The 24,478-nt window shown below is 46.1% G+C and overlaps 2 non-coding genes across 2 annotated transcripts; both read right to left on the reverse strand.

Moving 5' to 3' along the window:
• Window positions 1–21,112: 21,112 nt before the first annotated feature.
• LOC132214012 (U6 spliceosomal RNA) lies at window positions 21,113–21,216 on the reverse strand. Its single transcript, XR_009448117.1, has one exon. It is a non-coding gene; the product is annotated as a U6 spliceosomal RNA (small nuclear RNA).
• A 2,781-nt stretch (window positions 21,217–23,997) lies between these two features.
• Window positions 23,998–24,200, reverse strand: LOC132214041 (small nucleolar RNA SNORA74). Its single transcript, XR_009448141.1, has one exon. It is a non-coding gene; the product is annotated as a small nucleolar RNA SNORA74 (small nucleolar RNA).
• Between the last annotated feature and the right edge of the window lie 278 nt (window positions 24,201–24,478).

Genomic DNA, 24,478 nt, shown 5'->3' on the forward strand with positions numbered 1-24,478 from the left:
GAAATTGGCCTTAAGAACCCAGAGCATTTTTTGCAAAACACAGACTTGTTTGAAGATACTGTCTATGTAAGGGCTTGTGAGTCATCTTCGTCCCAAGATCAGCAGGAAATCAGGAAAAATGGTAAACACTGGGGGTGACCCAAAGAGCATTTCATGTTGACAGGCTGACTGACTGCACTGTGGTGGAAGGTCTATAACAATACCTGCTATGCTGTAACAATACCTACATTCTAGTAGTGCTTACAGTTCAGAGAATTGCAGTTTAGCTACATAAATTGTCAACAAGGCCAGGGAATCATGATCCCCATTAGAGAGGATAAAACCTGTCAGAGTGTGTTTCCAAGACCATGACGCTTGGTTAGCTGTGGGCTCTCTGCTGCACTTGTGCTGTCGCCTTCTGTGTCTTTCAGGTTCCTAGTGGATCTACATTTAAATGGTGCTAACACTGCACTTTCACAGCCTTGCCAGAATTCTGTTTATACACCGAATTCTAAAGGTATTTCTGTTATGTTTGAACTCTATGTCATAAATTCGCTTCTAAACAACATAGAGTACAGCCCAGCTGATGGGGTGTCAGGCCCTGTCACTTCTCTGGTACTCTAGTTCTTGAGTTCCCTTCCTTCCTCTCAGCCTCTCTCTCCCTTTCTCTGTCTGTGCCACTGACCTGTTACTCTGTCTGGAAGCTGAGTCCACACCCTTTTCCTTACCACTTTAGCAAATCTTGGTTTTGGTATGTTCTTCACTTTGTTCTGAGAGTGTCTTAGTCTGAGAAAAGATACGGCATATCGTGCTACTTTATTGTAACTTCTAGACATAAGCTGTCAAGTCCCATGAGTGGGATCGATTTCCACCTTGACATTCCTGATACGACGATTCTAGTGTGAAGCCATCAAGGTAAGCAGCAAGAGTACTAAGCCACATTGACTTCAGGGCCTCCTGATCCCATGCATTCTCTGTGACCTGTCAACCTCTAGTATCACCAGGTTCCTAAGCATTCTCTACCGGCAGCCCGAAGGATCTTTTGAAAATGTCAGTATATGATCATGTCTCTTCTGAAGACTGACAGTGCTCTCCTATGGCCTTTAGAAATGAGTCCCAAATCCTTAGCGTGTCCGTCCAGGCCCTCCATGGTCGGACCTTGGCTTCTTTTGCAGTCTTGTCTCTCCCTCACCCCTTTTCTGTGGTCACACTTTGAGATCCTCATTGGCATCACACTCTGCCAGCCCAGCTTAGAGCTGTGCCATGCCCTGTGTCCCGATGTCTCCCTCTAGAGTCGGTGGAAGGCTGGTGTTCTTTCCGGCATCTCCCATCTTTCCCCTGTCCTGCTCTCTGCTCCCATCGTTTTTTGTTTTTGTTTTCATTTTTGTTGATTTTTTTTTTGCAATACCATGAAATGCTACAACCCTGTCCACCCTCAGGGGTTTTAACGATCTCATTCAGTGTGGAAGCTGAGAATTATAAGCAGCAGAATAGTGATGAAGCTAACAGTAGGGCCTTGTCTTTCTCACAAAAGAACAAGTCCACAGGTAGGTGGATCCAATATTGAATCCAGCTGCTCAGTGATGTCAGGGTAAGCTCCCAGCATCAACGAGGGGAAAAAAATCCTCTCCTCGCTATTGTGCTTTATATCAGGGAGGAACTTAGTGTCTCAGAAATCGACTATGAGACTCTTGTGTGAACCCTTGGGCAGAACGGGCCGAATTGCAAGGGACATGGGGCAGTTTAGTGTCAAACTGCTCCTGAAGGAGGTGCCTCAGCCCAGGAGGAGGTGGTGAGGGGAAGGGCAGTGGGGACATGTGGGATGGTGAGCTTCCTGTTTCTACTGTGATCACTAAGGGCCCCGTACATTTCTTCTGTGTGGACTTGTGGAGGAAAGGTGTCCCGAGATACAGGGATGACTGTTTCACAACGGTTGCCTAGTGTTTTGAAGTACCCTGTCTCATAGGGTCCATATTATCCACATAGAACTGGTTAAACATATATGTTTCTACTGATCTCAGAGGGAGGAAGGGAAAGGGAACAGAGAGAGCGGGGGGTGGAGGTGGGGGTGGTGAGGAGGCTGGGAAGGGGAGAGAAAATATCACTGATGAGTGAGCATCAATGGTCCCATAGCCCCTAGCGCGCAACACCGGTACGGGCCCTGACTGGGAATGAAACGGGGATCTCTTGGTTCTGGGGTCCACGCTCAAGCACTGAGCCATCCCAGCTGGGCAGCCACATATCAGTTTAAAATGAAATTTTTTTAAATTCTAATTTAGTAAAACTTAAAATTCACTGAGGCATTTGGGTTTCTCTTGTTGGATACCTGAGGGCTATTGGCTTGGTGTATTGACCAGCTAGCTGGTTTGCCTTGAAAGCAAATATGAAATGAAAGAAAGGAAATGTGTCTCCCCTCAGAGCAAGAGTGCTGCTCACATGAGAACGATGAGCTTTGGATGATTGGGCCACAGCACTGAACGGATCCCTCTTGCACAGCGTGCCTCCTTTTGAAATACTCACCAGTGGCATTCCTTTGTCCTTTCTGCTTAGAATTTTCTGACATGGTGGTTTTCGTTTCAATTATAGATTGTTCCAGTGGTGGTGTCAGTGAACTATGGCCCCTCCGGTAGAACCAGGGCTGTGTACCTTGTTTCAGTACCGTCCTGTTCCAGTTGAACCATTGCCTGTCCCTAAGCTGAGTTTGACTGGTGAGTTAAATTCTGGGCTCATGGAGGAAGGGAAATGATTCAGGAAGTGTTTAGTGGGGGGAGTTGTTTTGAGTTACTCCTGTTGCAACCAAGCAATGCTCTTGCTATCCCTAGTGATTTTAAGTATGGTTGAGAGCTAGTCTACTGGCTGTTTCTGGCCAAAAGGCAAATCCAGCTAAACGGCGAGGGAAGTAGAATGCCCCCCATTAAGTAATTTTTCCTTTCATGGGACTATTTCAAGAGACAAATTGGCTCTTGGGAAAGTTTAGAAAGATATGATTGAGTCTGGCCAGTGTTGCACGGTGGTCGAACTTCCCCCTGTGAAGCAGGCAGGAGTGCACAGTTGGTTTGATTCCGGGTCAGGGCACAGGCCCGGGATGCAGACTGGATCACCAATAGGGGTCATGAAGGAGGAAACCGATCAATGCTTCTCTCTCATGGTTTAGGTTTCTGTCTCGCCCTTTCTCCCTCCATGAAATCAATCAAAGTGTATTTTTTAAAATATATACTGAGTCTAGCCCCGGCTGATGGGGCTCATTGGATGGGCATCTCCCCTTGCACTGAAAGGTTTCCGGATCAGTTCCCAGGGAGGGCACGTGGCAGGGTTTTGCGGTCAATTCCTTCGCGGGAGTGGGTAGGAGGCGGCTGGTGCACCTCTCATCTATGTTCTCTGCCTCTCCCTTCCTCTCTCCACTGTCTGTCTATATATTGGAGGTATGATCCTTGTGTCAACCAGAACCTATACATAAAGCAAAATGAGAAGAAACTGTCACTTCTAGTAGTTTCACTTCTGACAGTTCACTAGTGTGAACATTTTGGTGTATATATTTCCAGACTTTATTTCCCCATTTTATCAGTGTATACGTAGATATCAGAAGAAATTAAATGTTTCAAAACTTATTTTAGATGGCGGCTCATGGCGGCTCTCAGTCCTGTCCCCACGGGCTCTGCCTCTCTGAGTCCCAGCACCCGCTGCAAAGCTCGGAGAGAAAGCTGCACTCGCTCTGACCGAAGCCAGACAGTCCCACTTCTCCCGTTTGAGTCTGGGTCCCCAAAGACTCGCCCGGATCTGGTGCTCAGAGTCTGCGACTCCCTCCTAATTGAAAACAACAACCGCGCCCTCCGCCACCAGCCCGCTCTGTGCACTCCACACCTCAGAATTTGACTTCACCACTGCGCCTCCTCTGAGTGTCCGTGTGCTTTTCTCTTTCCTCCTAGTTGTAGGACTTCCACTCAGCCAGCGTTCCTGTGGTTCTGGGTGATGTCCCTTCCGTTTTTTGGATTCACTTTTGAAGTAGTTGTTCAAAGCAGCAAACTCCGGCGTTAACCTATGCCGCCATCTTGGTTCTCCTCCCAAGCCCTGTGTTCTTGATTCTGTCTGAAGTTCTGTCTTCTTAGTTCTGTCTTCTGAATTCTCGAGAATTCTTAGAACTACATTGCTATTTGACATTACTATGTATATATATTTACATTCTTTTAAAAACAGAAATATTTTTGTTTGTTTCCTGATAAATTTAAAGAAAAGAACCTCATAATTGTCTTATTTAGGTTTTGTCATAAAAATATGATATAAATAAAGTTTAAATCAGAAAAAAAAACCAACTTATTTTAAAACTGTATTATACATTGAGCACCTTCCATGCCAGCATATATGTGTACATGTGTGTGTGTGTGTGTGTATGGAATTATGTATATGTACATGAGAAGACATAGTCTACACGTGTTTTTAATAAACATCCTTATTTAATCAAAAGGAGTATTTAACTTAATGGGACATAGTCTACATAAATAGGTGGGTACTTTTAGAAATTATCCTTATTTACTATTATAAATGTACAGTTGGGATGTATTCCTCTGAATTATTTAAGATAATTGCTTAGAACTCTTCTGACAGCACGAGAGAAGGCTTCCAGCGCAGCCAGTAGCTGGCTCCATAATGGCTTCAGGTACTGCCTCGGGCCAGGCCTGGCCAGGGCAGGGCCTCTGGTTGGACCAGGCTCTGGCCCCTGAGCAGACCCTTCCTCTGCCTCCAGAGAACTCTGGAGCTCTGAGCGTGGACCTGGAGCAGGAGAAAGAGACAGATTGACTCACACTTCTGGCTTTCCTGTGACTTAGTGCAGACAGGAAAGCTGCCACCGCCTTTAAGGGAACTCCAGCCCATGAGCCTGCCCTCCCCCGATGATCTGCCCAGATGATCATTCCGCCTCACCTTGTTGAGTTGCCTCGGTGGGCTCAAGGTGCTGCAGCGCCAACCATAGATTTTGGGCGTGGCCCACCAGGTGTGAGGCGGGGGAGTTGACGGGCACCAAGGCCTGCTCTACCTCGAAGCAGGCGAAAGGAAGGGGCTGCCCCAAACCCTGGACGTGGTCCAGCCAGGTCCCCACCATCGCAGCAAAGGCCCTGGGGAGAGGCAGGTGGGCAGCAGAGTCTGAGTCCTGGTGTTTCCTTCCACTCTGACCTCCCATGGCACACTTGTTTAGATCTGAGCCTCTGTGCAGGCCCCCCTTGCCCACCCAGGGGACAGCCCCATGCCACCCCCGGCCCCTGTGTGGCTGTCCTGGTTGTAGCAGTTGTGGGATCCAGCAGGTTCAACACAGAGTCTGTGTCAGACTCTTCTTCCCACTGGCAGCTCTCCTGAAGGTCCAGTGCACTGCCCACCCCCACCCTCCAGGCCCTGGGCATCTGGGCTGAGGACTGAGACAGACTTGTGAGCAGCCTGCTCACCACAGTCCTGTTCTGAGCCTGGCCACCGCGGTCAGGGGAGATGGATATGGAGGGGGCAGGCAGAGCGGGGTGGGTCTGTGGGGGGTGGGAGGGGACTGTGAGGGACAACTCAGCACAGCGTCCACTCTGGGTCTACAAGGCCCGGGACCCCACCCACTGTCATCTTTGACTCCTATCCTCCTGGAATAGAAGACTCCAGAGCCCAGGCCTTTCTTGGGAATCAGATGATGTATAAGATTAGGGTTCTGCCAGGCACTCTCCACCCTCCACCCACCACAGTCCCCACAATGCTGACTCTGGGGGCCCTCCCTCTGGACCCGGAGACCACTCACTTTATGACTTGGTCCTGCGGTGTGTCAGCCCGGGCATTGTAAGCAGGTGTGCCTCCAGATGGAAAAATCACTCTGATCGCATCAGCCCTGATGGATGGTGGACACGACCTGCGAATGATGGACAGCGTGACTGCTGGACCCATTGCCCAGAACTGAGGCCCAGGGATTGTGTCTGCTTCATTCCTGGAGTCAGGCTAAGTGTCTCCAAAAGTGCGTGCACATTTTTGAGTAAAGAAACTCCCACCAGAAACATGCCATACATCTGAGTAGGCCTGGGCCCCTGCTCTCCCCAGAAATCCCCAGTGTGGTCCACCAAGGACCAGGACCGGCTAGGTGAAATCTCACACTGCTTAACAGGTTGCTTTGCATGTGCTTTTCCAACCTCCGATGCCACAGGCTGCTGATGGGTGTGTCAGAGTTCTTTCCATGGGACAGAATGAAAGAATTGCCACCAACAACCGCCGCACATCCACCTACCCTGTATGCAGAGCCAGGGAGCAGGTGAGACCTGCCATGGCTTGTCCCCACAGCAGTGCTATGAAGTTCCCCCCCACCCCAGCAGCCCACTTTTCAGAGGAGCATCCTGAGACTCGGGAAGATGTGGTGACGTTTTCATGCCTCACAGCTAGCAGTGGGCAGAATCACAAGTGTGTGCTCACCTAGTTAGAAGCTCGTCCAGGAAACCTTGGGCTCTGGAGCAGGCCAGCGTGGAGACGTGGGGGACGATTCCCCCTGGGAAAGCTGGTACCATGGCCTTGGCCACCTTCTCCGAGGTGCCTTCCTGGAGGGCCTGCATCCTGCAGGACTCATGCAGGTTACCAGTTCGCTCAGCTGCACACTGGGTGGGAGAAGGAAGGATATCCATGTCAGCGGCATGACCGTGAATCCCACAAGGATGGAGATTTGGAGCTCAGTCGGGAGGTCCCAGCCCCACTGGGACGAGTGCAAGAGGAGGGACAGGAGTGTCCTGGCAGGACAAGGTTCTAGGTCTTCAAAGTGCGACTGAAGTTCCGTACATGTTCATACAATTGCCACCTTCTCGGCATCTTATCCCCCGCCCCCGCCCCCTTCCCTTTAGCTGAGGATCAACAAACTTCCTTTTCGTGATAGTGTATATGAAGAGCCCGGGCCCTGTGAGTCCCAAAGAAAGGTCCTTGTTATAGAGATGAGAACACAGAGGCTTAGGAAATATCAGATGCCTGCTCAAGGGCATGCAGGTCAGAACTGGGTACTGTCCTGCATGACATTCCTTCTCAGGTACCGGGGACTTCCCTGCTACTGACATGGGTGGAAAGGGTGTGGGAACGTTGTCCCTCCCCAGCGTGGGAACAGTGTACACGGTAGATATGGCCTGTGAAAGCCTTTGACTTTAAAAGAGCAAGTTATGTGTTATCCTTTTACATTAAAAGGCATTTTAAGACCATCATTATGGAGATGGCAGATTCCGTAAGGTGGCAAATGCCTGGAGACTGCAGATGGGAGAAAGGCGATCACGGGGCAGGAATCTGACCCGAGGACTTGTCGAGGAGGTAATCCATGTGGTAGGTGTAAAGCGACAGGTGCCTCAGTGTCCCCATGAGGCAATTGCCAGGGACAGAACACTGTGTTTGAGTTGGACACCTTGATGTCGGCCAGGTGAAACTTTCAATGAGTGAGATTTCCCGGGCCAGGCTGGGAGCAAGGCAGCAGCCATCATCAGAAACTGCTGTTGGCAATGTCCCTGCCACAGCCCTTTGGGTTTGGAATCTGCCTGCAGTCCTTCCCCCAGCAGTGGGCGTCCATCTCCAGCTGGGGACAGTACATGTCCTGTGGTCTGAATTGTGTACCCCTAATCCCATGACTTTGCAACCCCTCGAACTTGATTATGTGTCTGCATTTGAGTTTTAGTCTTCAAGCAAGTCATTCAGGTGACGTGAATTCAGTGGTGTGGGTCTTCATCGAATCTGACCAGAGTCCTTAGAAGAGGAGGGGAGGACACGTGGCAGTGCAGAGGGGAGTCCATGTGACACACAGAGAGAAGACAGCCATCTACAAGCTGAGGAGCGACCCCCTCAGGAGATACCAGCCCCGCTGACAGCACCATCTCTCACTTCTAGCCTCCTGAATGGTGAGGAAATGAATGTCTGCTGTTAACACCACCCAGTGTGGCCCTATGTTATGGCAGCGCAAGCAAGCAACCTAACACAGTCCGTTCCGACACACATCAGTGTTCCGGGCAGCACTGCTGACATGGCAGCTGAACTGCATTAGGCCCATGTCCATCAGCACTGAAAGGCCGCATCGCTGGGCAAACGACCTCCCCGACTGGACCAGGTCTGCAAGGACAGTGGAGCTGAGTGCTCCAGAGGATACGTGGCAAGTGTAGTTTAAGCAACACAAACAGCGAAATGCCCAAGTGCTCATGGTCCACTGTGAAGTCACAGGACATTTCTCTCTCTGATATTGCTACAAATATGTGAGGAGCGTCTCTCTACCGTCCCATGTAGCTGGAGGGGGGCGTGGGGGTCTGCATTTTTTTGTCTTGGGGCTGTGGGACACTAGGGAGAGTCCTGGGAGGGTGCCCTGGGAGTCCCCAGATTTGAGTGTGGGTTCTGGGCACTGCCAGGTTGTGTTGAGGTTGTGGGTGTAGAGACCCTCGAGGCCAGCTCTCACCTCAGACAGGCACTGGTCTGTGTCGTCAGCCTGGTGCACCTGCACCCTGACCCCGTAGGTGGTGTAGTCGGGTCCATGGGCCAGCACCTCAATGATGTCCTCCTTGGAGCTCTGCAAAGACAGAGTGGGTACTGAGCCAGGAGGCATCAGGAACCTCCCACCCAATCTGTGCTCCTGTGTCATGGCAGACCTAGTCTGTGAGGACACAGTGAGGATGTTCCTGGCAGCCCTGCTGAGCTAGCAACAATTGATTTGTGTCAAGGTGGAGCCACAGTGAAAGCCTGAATCACTGAGGAAAATTCTGTCCTTGTTGGGATGATATGGAGTTGGGTCAGGCCACAGCTCCTGAGCTGGCCACGCTGCAATGGTTTGTCGTCCTCTGTGAGGTGATAGGTTGCAGAGAAAAGTATTCAAGAACTTAATCCCTTCCTATGCCCCTAACCCCCCTACCCCTTCTTCCCCCCTCTTTTTTTTTCTTTTTGAAATACACAGCACTATCAAGTGGGATGATCTCTAAGGCTTGGAGAAGGCCTACAAGGACAGTCGGGCTGGGGCTGGTCCACAGGATACTTGGGGCAGGGAGTTCATCGTTTGAAAGGAGCATGAGGCAAAGACAGCAACAGATGCCTTTTCTCTGATCCCAAGAAGCACAGGAAGAGAGACTGCTTTTCTCCCCTACCAGGGAGCTGGTCAGGAGGATTGAAGGTACAGATCACTTTGGGAGTGGACTTGTGAGAACTTTGAGGCCCCAGATTTGAGTCTGACTTCTGGTCCCACCCCAGTCACCTCAGGGTCCTGGGTGTGGGCCAGCTCTCATCTCATTTTGGCACTGGACGGTTTTCCTGTCCTGACGCACTTGTACTTTGTACCCGTTGAGGGCCTAAGTGAACCTGTCAGCCAGATCCTCAACGCTGCCCTTGTTGGAGCTCTGCATAGACAGAGCCTGCTACTGGACCAGGAGGCATCAGGGGCCCCGGGCATTACCAGTGGGGAAGATTCCCACCACCCATTCTGCTCCCCAGATCAGGCAGAGAGGGGCATCTGCAAAGACCTCCAGGCAGGGAGTGAAGTTGATGACCCCTTGAGCACCCCTGTGATTTAACAAGTGGGTAGCAGAGCTCCGACCCCAGCACTCAGCTTCCCTTCCTGTGAGCCATGACCTGGGCAGTGAACATGACACAACCTCCAACACCCTCCAGACTTCTGACACTTACCAACCTGCTCCTGAGCCCAGGATGAGCATCCCTCATCCCCCGCTTTCTTCCCCTCACCATCCCGGACACACACACACACAGACACACACACACACACACACATGCACACAGCCGGGATGAGGGGCAAGAGGTGTGGGCTCCCCAGGTGTGACCCCCAGTTGGCGCCCAAGTGTGAGCTGAAAGGGCCTGCCCTTGGTTACCTGTGTGTGCCTCGTGCCAGAGGGCGAGGGGTATTGGTGGTGGTGCTTGCACCTGTTTCCCCAGCAACAGAAACATCTCTTGCCCTGGGCGTTCTTCTGCCCAGAGCTTTGGAAGAATGGGAAGCAACAGAGAGACATCCTGGCCTCCTGACCTTCTCCACTCAAGTGAGCTGGAAAGGCAGTTGTCTCTAGAACAGGGGTGGGCAAACTTTTTGATTTGAGGGCCACAATGGGTTGTGGCAGGCCGGAAGAAAAGCATGGATGGAGTGTTTGTGTGAACTAATATAAATTCAAAGTAAACATCATTACATGAAATGGTGCGGTCTTTTTTTTTTTTTTTTTTTTAGTTTTATTATTTCACACTGGCCAAATCCGGCCCGCGGGCCATAGTTTGCCCATGGCTGTCCCAGGTGCTGGGACTTGGAGTGTCCCATGGGGTAGTGGCTGTTGTGGGCGGGAAGGCCTCATTCCAAGGGTGAATTGGGCTTGTCAGGTATTTAAAACGCTTGGAGGATTGGGGTTCCCCTGGGCCTTGCTCTGTGGGGGCAGCCAAGGAGTCACTTTCCCGAAGGGTGGGACTTGGCCAGCCCCTGGTTCCTGGGAGAAAGCAGGAGAGTGGAGAGGTTCCATCAAGTTGTAACCTGGGACCAAGAGCCCCAGTGAGAGACCAATAGCCCCAGTGTGGTCTGGTCTCCTGTCATTGTGGGGCAGGTTACATGTGCTCCCTGAACCTGGAGGAGTTGTGGCTGCTGAGCTGACAGGTGGCAGCTGGGGACAGAGTTCCAGCCAGACCCCAGCAGGGCCCCCTGTCTATTAAGCCAGGCAGTGAGGTGTCCTGCTTCTCTGGGGCTTGTGTCTCAAGCCAGGAGACAAGACAGATCTGTAGTCCCTAGAAAGTTAACAACCTGGTCAAATAGGGTGTGTGTGTGGGGGGGGGGGTGAGCGGGGGAGGGTGGAGAGTCGAGCTGAGGGAAAAAAAATGGGCAGGGGTAGAGCTTATTCCAGGCCTGGGAATATGTGTCTTGGAGGGTAGTCACCACGTGAGCCCATATACAACTTGGTGTTTATTCAGCAGTGGCTTCAGTGCAAGGATGATGATTAAATTGTGGTTGGTTGTGGGTGGTTGGTTGGTTGGGTGGGAGGTTGGTTGGTTGCCTGGGAGGTTGGTTGGTTTGGTCTCAGAAGAAATAAGAGGTAGAGACAATCGTCAGTCTTTACTTAGAGCCCAGCAGTGGCCTGACTTGGTCTTGGCTGGTAGGGCCTGTCCTTCTCGGGCGGAAATTGGAAGTGTTCTGAGAGAGATGGCAGCACTTCTCCCACCTGTGAGCTGAGGCTGGCATCCTTGCTGCCTAGCGGCTGGCTGTCCGAGGGGCTTAGTGGTAGGAATGATTCACACACAGCTCCCTTCCTCACTGGAGAGAATAGGTGACATGTGGCTCTCAGTCCTTGCACTAAACTAATGTCAGGATGGGGCAGACCTTACATGGAAGTATTTCAGCTTCACAAACCATTTGAGTGAGTTAAATAACAACTCTTATGTTTTTTAACTTTTAAGGCAGAAAATACAGCCACATTTTAATTTGATGTTTACAAGAGTTGATTTTTACACCCCAAAAATTGGCTTCAGCTGAAGTTTTCCATACCTGGAAAGTTACTTGTTGAGTTTTAATACAAGTGACATATAGTGCTCAACACATCTGTATTTTCTGAGCCTTTTCACACCAATACAAAAAATATGCAATTGATCTTTTAAAAAGATAATGCTAAATTTACGAATTTGGGTTATAGTACAGTTACTAAGAAATGTTTAATAGTATCTACCAAAATGTTATAGGATAAGTTTTATAGAGATTGTATATTTTTGAAATGAGTAGTATTATAAAACTGTGTTTACATTTTTGTGAAGTTTTGTACCACAAAGTTTAAAACAAGGAAAAGTTTATTATTGCTGAGATATTTAGGAACATTGTAGAAATCTGAACCTACAATTATTTTTTGAAGCGTTTGTAGAAACCTTATTTAAGAGGTCTAATATTACCCTCATCCTATAGATGCAGCTAGGAGACCCAGAAAGGGTAAGTGAAATCCCCAAGACCACAAGCTATTAATAGCAGAGATCAAATGAGAACCCAGGGCAAGTGCTCATTCTATTTTTCCTGTCGGCCTCTATAGACCCAGTTGAGGTTAGAACATTAGAGCTGTGACTTCGGAGATCTGAATCCTTTAAAAATCTTTTCTGTATATGTTTCTCTTAGGAGTCTTGATAGTATTATTTAATTACTAGATTCCCAGTGCATGAATTCGTGCACATTGAAAGGAAATTAATTAGAAGAAATATTGTAAGATCACTATTTGCCCTTTCTCAATAATAGAAGTGTATACCAAATTCACGATCAACAATGACAGATGGAAACACATGCAACTGGCGCCAGTGATTATATATATATATATATATATATATATATATATATATATATACTCACTTACTTAGACCTGCTTTCTGATTAGGTAAACTTTTTCCAGCCTAGTGAAGTGCCCCAATTTCTTTTTCAGGATATTGCCAGCAAAACAGCATAAATACCAATATGAAAGTAGATTATTATTGTGGATCATGCAGAGATAACAAAGGGAGAAATATTTAACTATAGCCCTGTTTGACTATATTCCGTGCAGTGAGAAAACCTGAAGTCATGTTCAGGTTCTACCATTTCTTGCTTCTTTTCAGTTGGGTCAATTTTTAAAACATTATAAACCTCCATTTTCTGGCTAATGAAATAAAAACAGGATTCTACCAAGTCTCCTCTCTACCTATTCCGGGACTTCAGTGAGGATCAAATGAGATGAGGCACATGAAAACACTTCAAAGACATTTGGTTAAAGTGTAAAATGTTTGCACCTGGCTATAAAGCAAATGGGTGAAGAAACTCCAAGGAGGCTAGTCACTAGGGAGAGGAAGCCTGGCATTACTATGTGACATCATTACCTGGTGCCCACAGCCACCATTTCTGTGCTGGGCTGGCCTGTGGGCTTTGTGCCATGGGTTCGTGGCGGGGCCTGTGTCCCACTTGGGAAAAGCGGAGTGTTGCTTGTGGACTCTGGGTGCGCAGTGCCCTTCCTCTGTAAATGGCCAGTTCAGGTCACAGCAGCTCCAGTATTGAACGTCTGCCCCTGGTGGTCAGTGCTCTTCATAGCGAGTGGTCAGGTGGTGGAATCCTTAGCACATTAGCCTTTTATATATATAGATTTTGCAATAAGAACGGCAAAAACCGTTTTAAAAAAAGTTACTGTGGCTCATGTCCTAAGTTTATCAAATCTGAAACTTTACTCTAGATATCAGCCTTCCAATGAGGAATTCTTCAAATACAGCCTGAGCTGTGGACCCTGAGGCATCCTGCCTAAGAGCCTCTCTTCAGGGTTGCTGACCCGCCCCATCCCCTACCGTGCCTCCAACCCCTGCTCATTATTTTTTCCAAGCAGACCCAGCATTTCCAAAGCCCAGTGTTCTCATTCAGGAGCTGTTGGAGTGCAAGAATGCATTTTCAAGTATATTTCACAACCCAAAGCACTTTTTAAGCTTCTCAAAGATAAGTGGATGGTCACTGAACATGGATGCAAACTGCATTTTATACCAAAAAAAAGTTACTTAAATGTTTTTTAGAAGATTTTTTTCATTATCAAAATAATATAGGATCATTAGAATTTTAAAAAGAATAGTATAAAGTAAATCACTTCTTTCCACTATCCAAGGTTAACCACTGTCAACGTTTCAAAGTATTTCCTTTTGTCTTTCGTACATTTATATATCTAGATACCTTTTTGAGGTGATACTATTAATTCATTTATATTAATATATGTTGTATTGACTTCAGAGAGGAAAGGAGAGGGAGAGAGATAGGTAGTAATATGAATGATGAGAACGAATCATTCATCACCTGCATCCTACATGCCCCCTACTAAGGATGGAGACCCATGCACTCTGACAGGGACTCCATGTATGACCTCCTGGTTCACAGATCAAGGCTCAACCAGTGAGCACGCCTCCAGGGCAAGATGATACTATTTCTAATGTGTGTATCCTGATTTGTTTTCTCTTAGTTATAGTGTTTTCATTCCACTGCATCTATAACCACTTTTTTCCTGTTTATTAAGGCACTGTTTATTTTTCCCAGCTTTATTGAGAAATAATCAATATACACCACTGTATAAGTTTAAGGCAGACAAAAGGATGGTTTGATTCACCTACATTGTGAAATGACTACCAACAATGGGTTCAGCTAACATGTACTGAAGATGTGACAAACCAAAATTGAAATCTCTAATGTAATTTGGGTTTTTTCTTCAAAGTCAAATCTAAAATTGTTACCATTGCAAAAAAGAGCTTGTACTTGGAACTAAAGTGCAGGGTGTGGTGGGTCTGCAGGCTGGGGCTCTACTGCCCTGGCCCCTTGCACTTGAGCCCTGTGCCTCTTCACATGCAGATCCTTTCTCCTTCCAGACTTCACAGGAGGCTGGTGATGGATGTGCTGCCCCTGCTGGACGGGGCTCCACAGTCTGTCTTCCCACCACGGAGTGTCAGAGGTGAGAGCCCCCTGTGTAAGGCTGTGGAGCATATGAAGTTCAGAGTCACTTGTGTCTCAGCAGCTCTGGGGGTGACCTCAGCATCAGCATGCGCAGAGCCTATGCTGGCCTCCAGGGTGTGCTCTGTGCGGGTCCAGCTCACCCACAGCTCCTCTCTCCCTGGATTTCAGCCACCTTACTGGTCCTTCTGCTAGAAGCTCTGGTTCTCTCAGAACCTTATACTCCTCTTCACCCATGAGCTGTGTGGAAGCTTCATATAACAGGATGGTTTTCAAGGAAAACTGGCAAGAGAAAAAGAAGAAAAATAATCAGGAGTCACCACAATACTTTGGAGTCCAGGGCCCGGCCAGGAGAGAAGGGGGAAGGGTCCTGGGCAGCCGCCACTCTGGCTCCAACAGGCCCCTGGTCCAGTCCTCTCTGAGTCATTCCCGTCCTGCGCACAGAGCAGTGCTAAGACTCACTGCCTTCAAGACAAATCAGCTCACCACCGTGCTGGTCACTGGTCAAGTTCTCAATTCTCTCCCCACTCAGCCCACTGCTGCTCTCTCTGGAGTCCGCAGATACTATTCTCTCTGAGACCATGGTTGACATCACTGGGTGGACAGCTGGCCATTGATCTGCTCCATCTCGATGGCTCCAGAATGATGTGTTTTCTTCTTTGAGAAGAAGAAAAAAGAGCAAGAATATGGGTCTGGACAGCAAGTAGCCTTTCTGTAGAAATGCATGGACAGTGAGTTTTTACTCTTAGTACTTGGAAGTGCTATGTGGATTGGCATGAGGTACTTTCATTTTATTATTCTTTCTGGATGTTCTTCCTGAAGGTGACTGAGTTGGCTGGCTGCACAGGTAAAGGAACAAGAGGGTGAGTGTGCTGCCCTGTGTGCCAAGTAGCAAGGAGTTTGTGCTGTTCTGCATTTCTGAGCCTCTCTCACCATGTGAATCAGCTCTGGCCAGAGACAAGGATAGCCATGACACCAGGCCATCCTGACACCACTCATCTGTCCGACCTCTACACCATTGAGCTGTGCTCATTGCCAGCTAAATCCACAAGCCAGGGGAGCCCTGGAGCCCTGAGTCACTGCGTGCAGAGGATGAGCTTTGGTGGCTCCCTGGCCCACATCATGGACCAAAAAGAGCAAGATTTTATGGGGTACAGACACTGAAAAGGCCTTCATGACAGCCCTACATTATTACCCTAATGGTACAGGTTTGGATGGACAATTACAAACTCCCTACTTGACCACAGAGTAAGTACCAAACCTTTAATGAGTGACACTCCGTCTCTCATCTACGTTTCACCCCTTAAAATAGGGATGTGTTGATTTCATCCACCAGCATTACTTCTTCCATCTCACATTCAAGTTGACAGGAAAATTGGACCCATCTGTGGAAGGAGATAGCATATGAAGACAGGGTATTATTTTTAGTTCATTTTGAGCACCACTCTGTCGAGTACAAAGAGAAAAACTATTTATCTTTCCTGACCTTTAACAGGGCATAGGTATCTTTCTACAGTTGAGATCTGTAGATGATTAAAAGGCACCTGCTTCCAAGGACAATGCTGCCTTCCTTCACCCTTGTCCTTGGGTTGGGTCACTCCTGGGCCCTGTACCCAGGTCCCAACCAAGGCACGGAGAAGTGAATCTGCTCTGTCGACGAGACCCTGGCCCAGCGTTCCTGGAATGGCACAAAAGGCCCATCCTTGTCACTTGGTGGATGTGGTTTAATGAAGCAGAGGGTCACTGTGGGAGGATTGCACTACCCGTGTTGTGTTTTTTGAGATGGTTAAAAGGTTTGAAGCTCCCTTAAGAAACCAGGTGGCACAGTGAAGGAGCTGTTCCCCCGAGTGATCGCATTAGAGGTGGCTGAGACACAGCAGCTGTATTAAAAGCTGTGGAAGCTTCATGATGGGATGAGAACTTAGCTGTGTAGGTCACTGGTCTGGATGGTGGCCCTCAATCCCACTGACCACCAGTTCCTGTGGGCAATTCCTTATACTCAGCCCTGACCCCAACTGGACCTGCTGGACCAGATTCCCTGGGGCAAGACAACCAAATCTGGTTGTCGCCCCTTTTATTTTTTAACCTTTTAAAAATATAATTGTAGATTCCATTATTTATAAGAGATAACGCAGAGGTAGCCCATGGAATCTGACCCCATTTCCCTCAATAATATCTTATAAAAATCTCACAGCCAGGATATTGACAGTGACCCAACCACCCATGTTGGGCCGATAGAAAACAGCTCTACCGGATTCTCCCACACCCAGGAAAGTGCCTTCTATTTTTTTTTGGTATATTATTATCACAGTAATATATACACAATGAAATTTACCATTTTACCTATTTTTCAGAGCACAGTCCAGTGCTGTTAAGTGGTCCTTAACTCAACTTAACAATCATATTGTTGTGCTGCCGTTACCACCATCGGCTCCATCACTGTTCTCATCTTCTCCAACTGAAGCTCTGTCCCCACTAAACAACAACTCTGCATCCACTCCCCCATTCCTGGTACCCTCCATCTTACCTCTATGACTCTGATGGCTCTAGGGACCTCATGTGAGTGGGATCACACACTATTTGTCCTTTTGTGACTGGCTTATTTCATTGAGCATCATGTCTTCAGGGTCCATCCCGGTTGTAGCATGTGCCACAATGGCCTATTTTTCTAAATTGAATATATTGGGGTGAGATTGGTAATGAAATCATGTAGCTTTCAGGTATACAGTTCTGTAATACATCACCTGTATGTTGAATTATGTATCTCACCTCCCTCCCCTCTTACCCCAGGTCAGGTCTCCTTCCATCACAATTTATCCTTTCTAAGCCCTCTTCTACACACACCCCTCTCTCTGTGATAATCACCAAACAGCTGTCTGTGTCTATAAGTCTTTTCTTTGCTTAATCCCTTCACCTTTTCCCCCTAGTCCCCCAACCTCCTCCCCTCTGACAGTATTCAGTCAGTTTTCTGCACCTATGAGTCTGTTTCTATTTTGATTGTAGTTTATTTTGTTCATTAGATTCCACATATAAGTGAAACCATAAGGAAATTGTATTACTCTGACTGGCTTACTTCATTTCACTTAGCATAATACTCACCGGCTCCATCCATGCTGTTGTCAAAGGTAAGATTTCCTTCATTTCCTTTTTGTGTGTGTGGGTGAGTCGTATTCCGTTGTGTTAATGTACCACAGCCTTTTCTCCACTTATCTGCTGCTGGGCACTTGGGCTGCTGTGAAATCTTTGCTATTGTAAGTAATGCTGCAGTGAACATAGCATTGCATATATCCTTTCTGATCAGTGTTTCAGGTTTCTGCAGAGATATTCTCAGAAGTGGAAATGTTAGGTCATAAAGCAGTTCTATTTTTAATTTTTGAGGGAACTTCATACTGCTTACCACAGTGGTTGCACCAATCTGCATTCCCACCAAGAGTACACGAGAGTTCTCTTTTCTCCACATATTCACCAGCACTTGATGTTTATTGATTTATTGATGATAGCCATTCTGACAGATGGGAGGTGATAGCTCACTGTGACTTTAATTTCCATTTCTGTAATGACTAGTGATGCTCAGCATCTTTTTGTGTAATAATCATCTGCAGGTCCTCGCTGGAGAGGTGTCTGTTTAGGTTCTTTGCTCATTTTTAAATTGGATTGTTTAATTTTGTTATGATGTTGAGTTTTTTAAGTTCTTCATAAATTTTGGATATTGAACCCTTATCAGATGTATCATTGGCAAATATGTTCTCCCCGTCACTGGGTTGTCTTTTCATTTTCTTGGTGGTTCCTTTGCTGTGCAACAACTTTTTAGATTGATGTAGTCCCATTTGTTTAGTTTTTCTTTTGCTTCTGTTGCCCAAATAGATATATCAGAATAAAAAATATTTCTATGAAAATTTATTGCCTTTATTTTCTTCTAGAAGTTTTACGGTTTCAAATGTCACTTTCAAGTTTTTAATCCATTCTGCGTTTATTCTTCAATATGGTGTAAGAAGGTAGTCTGCATTCATTTATTTTTCCACTTATGTGCCCAATTTTCCCAATAGCATTTTTTGAGTGGACTATCTTTACCACATTGTATATTCTTGTGTCCTTTGTCAAATATTAATTGACCATAAATGTATGGGTTTATTTCTGGACTTTTTGTTCTGTTCCACAGATCTTTATGTCTGTTTTATGCCAGTACCATACTATATTTATTACTATGGCCTCGTAGTATAGTTTGTTATCAGGTAGAATGATTCCTCCCACTTTGTTCTTCTTTCTCAAGATTACTCTATTGGTTTGGTTTTATTTTGTTTGTTTTGTCTGTGTGTGTGTGTGTGTGTGTGTGTGTGTGTGTGTGTGTGTGTGTGTGTTGGGTTTTTTGGTGTTTTTTGTGGTTTTTTTTGTACTTCCATATAAATTTTTGTGATATTTGTTGTAGCTCTCTGAATTACGTCATTGGACATTTGAACGTTGTTAATTCTTCCTATCTTTGAACACCATATGTGCTTTTATTAATTTGTATCTTCTTCAACTTCTTCCTGTCTTCCTTCCTTTCTTTCACTTTCTTCTTTCTTCCACTTCCTTCCTTCTTTCTTTCTTTCTTTCTTTCTTTCTTTCTTTCTTTCTTTCTTTCTTTCTTTCTTTCTTTCTTTCTTTCTTTCTTTCTTTCTTTCTTTTTCTTTCTTTCTTTCTTTCTTTCTTTCTTTCTTTCTTTCTTTCTTTCTTTCTTTCTTTCTTTCTTCTTTCTTCATGATCTTTATTATGTTCAGGTGAATTCCCTTTATTCACATTTTCACTGAGAGTTGTTATAATGAATAGGTGTTGTGTTTTGGTGAATGCTTTCTGTGTCTATTGTTGTAATCATGTGAATTTGATTCTTTATTTTGTTTACGATGTATCATGTTTTTTATGTGTAGATACTGTACCAAGCTTGCCTCCCTGGAATAAATCCCACTTCATCCTGATGTGTAATCTTTTAAATGTATTACTGGATCCAGTTTGCCAATATTTTGTTGAGGATTTTAGCATCTACATTCATCAGGGATATTAGCCTATAATTTTTTTTCTTTATAAAGTCTTATTCTGGTTTGGGATTAGGAGAATGCTGGACGCATAAAATGAGCTTGGGAGGCTTCCCCTGTCTTGAGTGTTTTGGATGAGTTTGAGGAGAACAGGTGCTAGTTCTTCTCTGACTGTTTGATGAAATGCACTGTGAAGCCATCCAGTCCAGCACCTGCGTTTGTTGAGAAGTTATTTTTTCTTTTAATTCTCACCTAGTATATATTGTCCAATGATTTTTTTTTTTAGAGATATGGGAGGGAGGGAGGGAGGTAGAAGGGAGAAAGAGAGGGGGGAGAGAGAGAGAGAGAGAGAGAGAGAGAGAGAGAGAGAGAGATCAGTGTGAGACACACACATCAAATGGTTGTCTCACGCACATGTACACCTCAACAGGTGGCAGGGGTGAACCTGCAACACAGGTACATGCCTTTGACTGGGAATCGAACGCATGATCCTTTGTTCCGTGGACCACATCTCTAACCACTGACACACAATGGCCTTAGCTTCATTGATCTCATGTTTGTTTTTTACTGCTTTGTTTATTTCTGCTCTGATCTTTATTATTTTCTTTATTCTTCTCACTTTATGGTGTCTTTGTTTTTCTTTTGCACTAGTTCCTCTAAGTGTCAAGTTAGATGATGTATTTCAGATTTTTCTTGTTTCTTGAGGTAGGCCTGTAATGTTAGGAATTTTCCTCTTAGGACTGCTTATCCTGTGCTCCATAGCGTTAGGATTGTTGTGTTCTCATTTCCATGTGTTTCAAGGTATTATTTCATTATTTCCTTGATCTCATTGTTATCTATTCATTGTTTAGTAACATGTTAATTAGCCTCCAAGACTTTCTGTGTTTTATAGGTTTTTCTTTTTCTTTTTAATCCTATAATTACTAATTTTTATTGTGGTCAAATAAATATAAGATTTAGAGTTTTAACCACATTTAAGTATACATCAAGTATATTGACATGCAATTCTCACCACCATGTATCCCCAAATTTTTATTTATTTATTCATTTTTGCTTTTCATTGCTTTTATCTCTGTTAATAAATTTATTGGGGCATGGGTGGTTTTAGGTGTGTACAATTCAGTAATAGATCACTTGTAGGTCAGTTTTTTCTAATTGACTTCTAGTTTTATACAGTTATGATCAGAAAAGATTCTTGATATGATTTCAATCTTCTTAAATTTACTGAGACTGTTTTTGTGCCCTAACATGTGGTCTATCTAGATAATGTTGCACGTCCACTTAAAAAGAATGTATATTCTACTGCTTCAGGGTGAAAATGCTCTGAAGATACCAATTAAATCCATTTGATCTATTGTGTTATTTCAGTCCACTCTTTTTTTTTTTTTTAAAGACTAGGTGTGAGGCCGCCCTGTGCAAGGGTGAGGCAGCGCACAAGTCTTCCCCCCCACCTTCTCCCTCCCCCCCCCAGCCCCCGCCCATCTCCCTCCCCCCCCAGCCCCTGCCCATCTCCCTCTGCCCCCACCCACAGGGACCCCAGCCCAGGAGGAGGTCAGGGCCCAAGTCTCCCCCCCGCCTTCTCCCTCCCCCCCCCAGCCCCCGCCCGTCTCCCTCCCCCCCCAGCCCCCGCCCATCTCCCTCCACCCCCACCCGCAGGGGCCCCAGCCCAGGGGAGCCAGGGGAGCCTAGGGGAGCCAGGGGAGCATGTCACACGCTAGGGGGAAGGGAACGCTTCACTGATTTGAGTGTCACCCTTGCGCAGGGGCCACCCTAATCTCCTCTGCATCATTCCAGGTTTACTATATGTGCTGCTGCTGCTGCTGCTGCTGCTGCTGCTGCTGCTGCTGCAGAGTCCAGCACCAGGCCACTCTTTGCTTCTTGATTTTCTGTGCAGAAGATCCAGCCATTGATGCCAGTGGGATTGTTCAAATCCCCTACTACGTCTGTATTATTGTTGAACTCTCCATTTATGTACATCAGGATTTGATTTACACATTTACTTGCTCTTATGTTGAAGAAATACATGTTTGCAAGGGTTATATCCTCTTGTTGGATTGCTCTCTTTATCATTCTGTGGTGTCCATTCTTATCGCTCAATATAGCCTTTGTTTTAAATTCTGTTTTGTCAGCTCTAGGTTTACCTCCCCGGCATATTTCTCATTTGTATTTGCATGAAATACCTTTTGCCATCCCCTTGCTTTTTGTCTGTATGTCTTTCATTCTGAGATAGGTCTCTTGTTGACTGCATATATATGGTTCTTGATTTCTTATCGATTCAGCTACCATGTCTTTTAATTGCAGCAGTCAAGCCACTTACATTTAAAGTGATTATTTGTAGATATGTTTTATTCTTTTAACTCTGTTTCCCTTTTATTCCTTCTCGATAGTTCTTATACTAATGGTTTGGTGGTAACACACTTCTTTTGCTGTTTCTTGTCTGGGAAGCTCTTTATTTCTCCATCAATTTTAAATGACAGCCTTACTGGGTAAAGTAGTCTTGGTTGAAGGTCCTAGCTTGTCATTATTTTGAATATTTTGTGCCAATCCCTACTGGCCTGGTATGTTTTTGTAGAGAAATAAGCTGACAGTCTTATGGGAGCTCCCTTGTAGGTAACTGACCGTCTTTCTTTTGTTGCTTTTAAGATGTCCTGTCTTTAATCTTTGTCATTGTCATGATGATGTGTCCTGGTGTCAAGCCTTTTTGGGTTCATCTTGTTTGGGACTCTGTGCTTCCTGGACGTGTGTCTCTTCCTTCACCAGGTTAGGGAAGTGTTCGGTCATTATTTCTTTTAATATGGTGTAGTCCCTTAACCTTTCTTTTGTCCTTGTACTCCTATAATGTGGTTGTTGTTAATGTGTCATGTTGTCCCAAAAGTCCCCTAAACATTCCTCATTTTTAAAAGTTCTTTTTTCTTTTTGCTGCTTTTGTCTTCTGTGACCTTGTCTTCCAAATCACTAATTTGATTCTCTCCTTATCAAATTATTTATTTTCTCTAGTGTATTCTTCATTTCAAAGATTTTACTCTTTATTTCTGACTGGATCTTTTATATGGCTTAAATGTTCTTTTTCATGCCTACTATCAGTTTTCAAGTTCCCAATGATTTCATCCATTCTTCACCTAACTTAAATTAACTATCTGAAATATTGCTTGCCTCACTTTGTTTAGCATTTTTTCTGGATGTGTCCCCTGTTCTTAAATTTGGGGCATGTTTCTTTGCATTTTGGCTGCCTCTGTGTGTTTGTTTCTTCGTATTAAAATCCAGGTCTTGGTAGTGTGGCTTCGTGTAGTAGGAGTCCTGTGGAACCCAGTGGCAATTTCTTCTTGTTCATCTGAGTTGAGTGCTCCAGGGATGTCCCGTGTGTGTTTTGTGAACCTTCCTGTGGCAGTTGATTCTTGATGGCTGTTGGCCCATTCATGTAGTGATTCGATGCTCAGGCTAGTTGGCTGTGACCACAGTGTACCCTGCCTACAGTGTAGTGTATGAGCTGCTGACAGGTGTTGACCACATGGAGCGCAATTCATCTCAGCGGGGTCTGGTGCCTTCCTAGATCTCTCTTTGGATCTGCCACTTCTGAGGCTAATTGTATCCTTCTCTGATGTGCTCTGAAGCTGGCTATCGGCTTGTTGTTCCTGGGGCTTCCTGGGAGGGACTCTGGTGCTGAACAATGTCAGATGCTTGATGTGACTCTCCCAGGGCAATCTCTTTGCATCTACAAAGCAATTCACAATTTGTGACTGCCTCTGCTGAGGCCCAGTGAGCACAGGAAGGTCCAAGCAGGGCACCAAAGCTGGCTTTGACTAGCATTGAGCCTGGGGGCAGGTCAGCAAAAGCCCCAGAGCACACCATGTTCTGCCTCCCTGTCTGCCTCCATCTGCCGGGTGCCTGTTTGTCTCAGTTAATGAAAGAGTCTCTGGAAGCACTCAAGTTGCATGAGGGAGGTTCTCAGGGAGTCCCCAGGTAGAGGTGAGTGGTGCTCACCAGATGGATGCAGGTTCAAGCTCAGTGTCAGTGTTGGGTCTGAGGCCACTCAGCAAATGTCCCAGGGGATATCAGGTCCAGCTGCCACCCCCTGGGTCCTCACACATCCTTGAGCAGTGTACAGAAGACGCAGACCTGGCATTGTTTGTAGGAGGAGAATGAAAAAGTCAAAAGAGGCTGCTTCCCAGGATTGAAGGTGTCTGGAATCTGTAGTCTGAGATCAGCTGTGTGAGCTTAAGGGCTTTGCAGAAGGTCTGTGGATTCTCAAAGGCCAGAGAGCTGCTTCCTGTTGTAGATGACTCATGGATCCCCACAGGGGAGCGAGAGCATGGTGGCATCATGCAGGTGCAATCCAGCCATCACGTAGTGAAAAGTAGAATCCCCTCATGGGTGGCTGATTTCAGCAGATTCATCCCTCCATTTCTGTCCTAAGAGAACTGGAGCTCTCTCCAGACTTCCGACCAGATGCATGCTCACTGGCTTCCCGGGCAGCACTGTCCCTGCCTTCTTTCCTCAAGGCTGGGTGAGCCAGGCTGGCTGGAGTGTAGGGAAGGGAGGATAGAGGTCCGTTTGGAGGGTTGAAATGCTGTGAGAACTTTTAAGGCTTAAACTTATTTTCTGTGTGTCTGCTCCCACACTATAACTAAGCAGCCAAAGTGATGCTTAGCTCACTCTCAAGGAAGCACAGTTCTGCCCTGCACCAGTGCCACACATCACCAGAGCAGTGAAGGGAGCTACTGGAGGAAGAAGACAGGGCATTCCTCTCCCAGCAGTGTAACACCCTCACAGGCATGATTCTGTCTGGAGAGCTGACCCCTGCTGGAGCACTTAAGGCTTTTAGGCACAGAGTGTAATGATCTGATTTATATTTTTTAAAGATCACTCTGATTTGCATTTTCATTTTTATTAAAATTTGCTTCTTTAATTTTTTTCAATTAGGGATGACATTCAATATTAGTTTCAAGTGTACAAAATAGTGGTTAGACATTTATATAACATATAAAAGCATCTCCTGATAAGTCTAGCATGGGATATCTTTGAAAAGGGTATTAATCCTATTCACGAGGGCTCCACCCTCATAACCTAATCAACCTCAAAAGAC

Source organism: Myotis daubentonii, chromosome 12 (genome assembly GCF_963259705.1).
Source record: "Myotis daubentonii chromosome 12, mMyoDau2.1, whole genome shotgun sequence".
NCBI classification, from domain to species: domain Eukaryota; kingdom Metazoa; phylum Chordata; class Mammalia; order Chiroptera; family Vespertilionidae; genus Myotis; species Myotis daubentonii.